This window comes from Calonectris borealis, chromosome 29, assembly GCF_964195595.1.
Source record: "Calonectris borealis chromosome 29, bCalBor7.hap1.2, whole genome shotgun sequence".
Classification (NCBI taxonomy): domain Eukaryota; kingdom Metazoa; phylum Chordata; class Aves; order Procellariiformes; family Procellariidae; genus Calonectris; species Calonectris borealis.
In genome coordinates this window covers 4903473-4911373 of record NC_134340.1, presented here as the reverse complement: position 1 = coordinate 4911373, position 7901 = coordinate 4903473, and the positions used below count along the sequence as shown (strand labels likewise).

General features: G+C 53.6%; 2 long non-coding RNA genes across 2 annotated transcripts; both read right to left on the bottom strand.

The window, feature by feature from the left end:
- Positions 1-362: 362 nt before the first annotated feature.
- On the bottom strand, positions 363-1875 carry LOC142094195 (uncharacterized). Its single transcript, XR_012677617.1, has 2 exons — positions 1627-1875; positions 363-631 (listed from the first exon to the last, which is right to left on the bottom strand). It is a non-coding gene; the product is annotated as an uncharacterized LOC142094195 (long non-coding RNA).
- A 4007-nt stretch (positions 1876-5882) lies between these two features.
- LOC142094216 (uncharacterized) lies at positions 5883-7449 on the bottom strand. The gene is made up of 2 exons (XR_012677618.1): positions 7147-7449; positions 5883-6151 (listed from the first exon to the last, which is right to left on the bottom strand). It is a non-coding gene; the product is annotated as an uncharacterized LOC142094216 (long non-coding RNA).
- Between the last annotated feature and the right edge of the window lie 452 nt (positions 7450-7901).

The window sequence follows — 7901 nt, the reverse complement described above, 5'->3', positions numbered from 1 at the left end:
GATATTGACAACTCTCCCTCTGTTGACTAATTCTCATTTAAATCGTCATTTGCAAAAGTTATTAGCACAACAGTCCCTCAGAAAGAGCTGTGAACACTTGTAACAATTCCCCCCCCCAACAGCTATCTTTACCCACAGACATTAACAACGCCCACTTGGCTAGGTACTTTCATTTGTTTTTTCAGTTCTTACTGTGATTCCAATCAAGAAAAATTTCTGCCTGTAATTTTTCTAAAAGTAAGTTTTACGTGTAATTTGGTCCGTTGCTGACTCCCAGTAAAATTTTCAATATCATTTTTTACATTTCAAATGTACAATGTACTTTCATTTCCGAGATAAAAATTACTCTCTAGTTGACCAAATACTTGCAACAATTACATTTACTCGCTTCTCACTCATTATTTTAGAAAATACATTGCGCCTCTAAAAATTCATCAGTACAGCTGAAATCAGAGCCATTATTTAGTACTTGCGACTCTCCACCTTTTCCACATTTCTCCCTCCCGTTACGTACTCTCTCTATCCATTTAGACCTATAATGTCGCCTCCGCGAGGTAACATCGTCTCCACAACTTATATTCCTGGACAGAAAGCGATCGATCGCATCTCGACAGGCCCCTTATATCCACACCTGCGCACAAAAAAAAAAATTACATCAAAAACCATCATTAGATCAGAAACGACAAAGCCCCTCAAAACAATTTACAATCCTGTCAATAAAAAATGAAGTTGAAACCCCCTGACTCCCAAGGGGGTCCTCTTGAATACCGACAACCTGCTCCAATTCCCCACACCCTTCAACTGCAACATCCTCCATCGTCTGCCTGTAACCGTTTGCTATACAACATACCTCCCTGCAATGACAGGCAAAACAAACATTCTGGGACAGCGCTCCCCAGGAAGAGTGTTACAAAGGGCCTTGAAAAACAACCCTCCCTGCAAAAACCACAGCCAAACTTGACGTCCCCCCAAACGCTGACAATGAACTCCCTCACAGAGTTACTGAGACCGGGCAGCAGGAACATAACACGCTCATGCCCAGCTAGACGGAAACAAATCCCCAGGCAAGTGGTTTTTTTCCCTAAACATTTTTTTTTTTTGGTAAATGTCAAAAAAAAAAAACCAACAACAACATTCCACACACAACCTGCAAAGAGACATGAAAAAACCACCTCGCAAGCTTAGACACATTCAAAACACTCTTACCAACCCTTTCTGCCACTGGCCTGCCACAATGGAACGTGGCCCCTAATCTGCAGCGCTCCCTGGGAAAGATGTTCCCAGATGCCTCAAAAAGCACCCCAACGGCAAAAACCCCAGCCGAAGCCCGACCTCTGTCCAAACATTGGCGATGAACATCGCCTCGCAGAGCGGCCGGAACCTGGGGAAAAAAAACCCAGCTGGGGGAAGAAAAAAAAAAATCCCCCAGCTGGGATTTTTTTTTAAAAACTATTTCTTTAAAAAAAAAAAAACACAACTCTCAACATTCGATACAATCTGCAGTAAAATTTTTCACACATACAAGGGTTAGGCACATTCAGAAAGTAACACTCATTCAACAACCGCTCGCTCCACCCATCATTAAAACCACAGTTGTTTCACCATCCACACACCACAATGGCTTACCACCCAAGTTATACGGCTATCCCTGACGCCGTCTCACCGCACGCCTCAAAACATCACCGTTCCGTACAAAACCAAGTTTCGGCCATCATAACGGCGAGCTGAGGAAAACTCTTCGCTAGATGGGCCGGTCCTGCTCCTTCTTCGCTTCAAATTGGATACTATGGCAAGACTCCCCAGAGTATTTCCTCCCGAAATCCAAATCGCGCCGGGGCACCAGCAAAACACGACAGAAGCGACTCTACATCCTGCTTGTCAATAAATACCTGCTTGTCAATAAATACCTTGACAATAAAGCCCGGCGAAGAAAACCAGCGCCCCGGGAACAAAACCAGGACCCCGGCAACAAAACCAGCGCTCCGGGAACAAAACCGCGGCCCGCGGGAGAAAACCAGGGCCCCGGAAACAATACCAGAGCCCCGGGAACAAAACCAGAGCCCGTGGGAGAAAACCAGCGCCCCGGGAACAAAACCAGCGCCCCGGGAACAAAACCAGCGCCCCGGGAACAAAAGCAGGGCCCCGGGGAACAAAAGCAGGGCCCCGGGGAACAAAAGCAGGGCCCCGGGGAACAAAAGCAGGGCCCCGGGGAACAAAAGCAGGGCCCCGGGGAACAAAAGCAGGGCCCCGGGGAACAAAAGCAGAGCAAGCGGGAGAAAACCAGAGCCCGGGGAACAAAACCAGAGCCCCGGAAACAAAACCAGAGCCCCGGGAACAAAACCAGAGCCCCGGGAACAAAACCAGAGCCCCGGGGAACAAAACCAGGGCCCCGGGGAACAAAACCAGGGCCCCGGGGAACAAAACCACAGCAAGCGGGAGAAAACCAGAACCCCGGGAACAAAACCAGAGCCCCGGGAACAAAACCAGAGCCCCGGGAACAAAACCAGAGCCCCGGGAACAAAACCAGAACCCGGGGAACAAAACCAGGGCCCGGGGAACAAAACCAGGGCCCGGGGAACAAAACCAGGGCCCGGGGAACAAAACCAGGGCCCCGGGGAACAAAACCAGGGCCCCGGGGAACAAAACCAGGGCCCCGGGAACAAAACCAGGGCCCGGGGGAAACAACCAGGGCCGCGGGAACAAAACAAGGGCCTCGGGAACAAAACCAGGGCCCGGGGGACAAAACCAGGGCCCGGGGGACAAAACCAGGGCCCGGGGGACAAAACCAGGGCCCGGGGGACAAAACCAGGGCCCGGGGGACAAAACCAGGGCCCGGGGGACAAAACCAGGGCCCCGGGAACAAAACCAGGGCCCGGGGAACAAAACCAGGGCCCGGGGAACAAAACCAGGGCCCCGGGAACAAAACCAGGGCCGGGGGGACAAAACCAGGGCCCGGGGGGACAAAACCAGGGCCCGGGGGACAGAACCAGGGCCCGGGGGACAAAACCAGGGCCCCGGGAACAAAACCAGAGCCCCGGGGACAAAACCAGAGCCCCGGGGACAAAACCAGAGCCCCGGGGACAAAACCAGGGCCCCGGGAACAAAACCAGGGCCCGGGGGACAAAACCAGAGCCCCGGGAAAAAAACCAGAGCCCCAGAACAAAACCGAGCCCCGGGAACAAAACCAGAGCCCCGGGAACAAAACCAGGGCCCCGGGAACAAAACCAGGGCCCCGGGAACAAAACCAGGGCCCGGGAAACAAAACCAGAGCGCGGGAAACAAAACCAGAGCCCGGGGGACAAAACCAGGGCCCGGGGAACACAACCAGGGCCCTGGAACACAACCAGGGCCCCGGGAACACAACCAGGGCCCCGGGAACACAACCAGGGCCCCGGGAACACAACCAGGGCCCCGGGAACACAACCAGGGCCCCGGGAACACAACCAGGGCCCCGGGAACACAACCAGGGCCCCGGGAACACAACCAGGGCCCCGGGAACACAACCAGGGCCCCGGGAACACAACCAGGGCCCCGGGAACACAACCAGGGCCCCGGGAACACAACCAGGGCCCCGGGAACACAACCAGGGCCCCGGGAACACAACCAGGGCCCCGGGAACACAACCAGGGCCCCGGGAACACAACCAGGGCCCCGGGAACACAACCAGGGCCCCGGGAACACAACCAGGGCCCCGGGAACACAACCAGGGCCCCGGGAACAAAACCAGGGCCCCGGGAACAAAACCAGGGCCCCGGGAACAAAACCAGGGCCCCGGGAACAAAACCAGGGCCCCGGGAACAAAACCAGGGCCCCGGGAACAAAACCAGGGCCCCGGGAACAAAACCAGGGCCCCGGGAACAAAACCAGGGCCCCGGGAACAAAACCAGGGCCCCGGGAACAAAACCAGGGCCCCGGGAACAAAACCAGGGCCCCGGGAACAAAACCAGGGCCCCGGGAACAAAACCAGGGCCCCGGGAAACAAAACCAGGGCCCGGGAAACAAAACCAGAGCGCGGGGGACAAAACCAAAACCCCGGGGAGAAAACCAGAGCCCCGGGGAGAAAACCAGAGCCCCGGGAAGAAAACCAGAACCCCGGGGAGAAAACCAGAGCCCCGGGGAGAAAACCAGAGCCCCGGGGAGAAAACCAGAGCCCCGGGGAGAAAACCAGGGCCCGGGAAACAAAACCAGAGCGCGGGAAACAAAACCAGAGCCCGGGGGACAAAACCAAAACCCCGGGGAGAAAACCAGAGCCCCGGGGAGAAAACCAGAGCCCCGGGAAGAAAACCAAAACCCCGGGGAGAAAACCAGAGCCCCGGGGAGAAAACCAGAGCCCCGGGGAGAAAACCAGAGCCCCGGGGAGAAAACCAGAGCCCCGGGGAGAAAACCAGAGCCCCGGGAACACAACCAGGGTGCCTGGAACACAACCAGGGCCCCGGGAAAAAAACCAGGGCCCCGGGAAAAAAACCAGGGCCCCGGGAACAAAACCAGGGCCCCGGGAACAAAACCAGGGCCCCGGGAACAAAACCAGGGCCCCGGGAACAAAACCAGGGCCCCGGGAACAAAACCAGGGCCCCGGGAACAAAACCAGGGCCCCGGGAACAAAACCAGGGCCCCGGGAACAAAACCAGAGCCCCGGGAACAAAACCAGGGCCCCGGGAACAAAACCAGGGCCCCGGGAACAAAACCAGGGCCCGGGGGACAAAACCAGGGCCCCGGGAACAAAACCAGGGCCCGGGGGAGAAAACCAGTGCCCCGGGAACAAAACCAGGGCCCGGGGAGAAAACCAGAACCCCGGGGAGAAAACCAGAGCCTGGGGAACAAAACCAGGGCCCGGGGAACAAAACCAGAGTCCCGGGAACAAAACCGCGGCCCGCGGGAGAGAACCAGAGCCAGCGGGAGAGAACCAGAGCCAGCGGGAGAGAACCAGAGCCAGCGGGAGAGAACCAGAGCTCCGGGAACAAAACCAGAGCCCTGGAAACAAAACCAGAGCCCCGGAAACAAAACCAGGGCCCGGGGAACAAAACCAGAGCCCGGGGAACAAAACCAGGGCCCCGGGGACAAAACCAGAGCATGGGAAACAAAAACAGAGCCCGGGGGACAAAACCAGGGCCCGGGAAACAAAACCAGAACCCCGGGGAGAAAACCAGAGCCCCGGGAACAAAACCAGAGCCCCGGGAACAAAACCAGGGCCCCGGGAACAAAACCCCTGACCCTGACCCCTGACCCCTGACCCCTGACCCCAACCCTAACCCCAACCCTAACCCCTGACCCTAACCCTAACCCTGACCCTGACCCCTGACCCTGACCCCTGACCCCGACCCCTGACCCCGACCCGACCCTGACCCCTGACCCTGACCCCTGACCCCTGACCCCAACCCTAACCCAAGTAGTAATCTACATTTCTTTAAAACTATTCAAAGCTACTACAACCTTTACACAACTACAAATACTTGAAATATACTTAGGAGCCAGTAACACACAGGCATTCTTTTAACCGGTCCGTAGCTAAATTTATCTATAGATATTGACAACTCTCCCTCTGTTGACTAATTCTCATTTAAATCGTCATTTGCAAAAGTTATTAGCACAACAGTCCCTCAGAAAGAGCTGTGAACACTTGTAACAATTCCCCCCCCCAACAGCTATCTTTACCCACAGACATTAACAACGCCCACTTGGCTAGGTACTTTCATTTGTTTTTTCAGTTCTTACTGTGATTCCAATCAAGAAAAATTTCTGCCTGTAATTTTTCTAAAAGTAAGTTTTACGTGTAATTTGGTCCGTTGCTGACTCCCAGTAAAATTTTCAATATCATTTTTTACATTTCAAATGTACAATGTACTTTCATTTCCGAGATAAAAATTACTCTCTAGTTGACCAAATACTTGCAACAATTACATTTACTCGCTTCTCACTCATTATTTTAGAAAATACATTGCGCCTCTAAAAATTCATCAGTACAGCTGAAATCAGAGCCATTATTTAGTACTTGCGACTCTCCACCTTTTCCACATTTCTCCCTCCCGTTACGTACTCTCTCTATCCATTTAGACCTATAATGTCGCCTCCGCGAGGTAACATCGTCTCCACAACTTATATTCCTGGACAGAAAGCGATCGATCGCATCTCGACAGGCCCCTTATATCCACACCTGCGCACAAAAAAAAAAACTACATCAAAAACCATCATTAGATCAGAAACGACAAAGCCCCTCAAAACAATTTACAATCCTGTCAATAAAAAATGAAGTTGAAACCCCCTGACTCCCAAGGGGGTCCTCTTGAATACCGACAACCTGCTCCAATTCCCCACACCCTTCAACTGCAACATCCTCCATCGTCTGCCTGTAACCGTTTGCTATACAACATACCTCCCTGCAATGACAGGCAAAACAAACATTCTGGGACAGCGCTCCCCAGGAAGAGTGTTACAAAGGGCCTTGAAAAACAACCCTCCCTGCAAAAACCACAGCCAAACTTGACGTCCCCCCAAACGCTGACAATGAACTCCCTCACAGAGTTACTGAGACCGGGCAGCAGGAACATATCACGCTCATGCCCAGCTGGACGGAAACAAATCCCCAGGCAAGTGGTTTTTTTCCCTAAACATTTTTTTTTTTTGGTAAATGTCAAAAAAAAAAAACCAACAACAACATTCCACACACAACCTGCAAAGAGACATGAAAAAACCACCTCGCAAGCTTAGACACATTCAAAACACTCTTACCAACCCTTTCTGCCACTGGCCTGCCACAATGGAACGTGGCCCCTAATCTGCAGCGCTCCCTGGGAAAGATGTTCCCAGATGCCTCAAAAAGCACCCCAACGGCAAAAACCCCAGCCGAAGCCCGACCTCTGTCCAAACATTGGCGATGAACATCGCCTCGCAGAGCGGCCGGAACCTGGGGAAAAAAAACCCAGCTGGGGGAAGAAAAAAAAAAATCCCCCAGCTGGGATTTTTTTTTAAAAACTATTTCTTTAAAAAAAAAAAAACACAACTCTCAACATTCGATACAATCTGCAGTAAAATTTTTCACACATACAAGGGTTAGGCACATTCAGAAAGTAACACTCATTCAACAACCGCTCGCTCCACCCATCATTAAAACCACAGTTGTTTCACCATCCACACACCACAATGGCTTACCACCCAAGTTATACGGCTATCCCTGACGCCGTCTCACCGCACGCCTCAAAACATCACCGTTCCGTACAAAACCAAGTTTCGGCCATCATAACGGCGAGCTGAGGAAAACTCTTCGCTAGATGGGCCGGTCCTGCTCCTTCTTCGCTTCAAATTGGATACTATGGCAAGACTCCCCAGAGTATTTCCTCCCGAAATCCAAATCGCGCCGGGGCACCAGCAAAACACGACAGAAGCGACTCTACATCCTGCTTGTCAATAAATACCTGCTTGTCAATAAATACCTTGTCAATAAAGCCCGGCGAAGAAAACCAGCGCCCCGGGAACAAAACCAGGACCCCGGCAACAAAACCAGCGCTCCGGGAACAAAACCGCGGCCCGCGGGAGAAAACCAGGGCCCCGGGAACAATACCAGCGCCCCGGGAACAAAACCAGAGCCCCGGGAACAAAACCAGAGCCCGTGGGAGAAAACCAGCGCCCCGGGAACAAAACCAGCGCCCCGGGAACAAAAGCAGGGCCCTGGGGAACAAAAGCAGGGCCCCGGGGAACAAAAGCAGGGCCCCGGGGAACAAAAGCAGGGCCCCGGGGAACAAAAGCAGGGCCCCGGGGAACAAAAGCAGGGCCCCGGGGAACAAAAGCAGGGCCCCGGGGAACAAAAGCAGAGCAAGCGGGAGAAAACCAGAGCCCGGGGAACAAAACCAGAGGCCCGGGAACACAATCAGAGCCCCGGGAACAAAATCAGAGCCGCGGGAACAAAA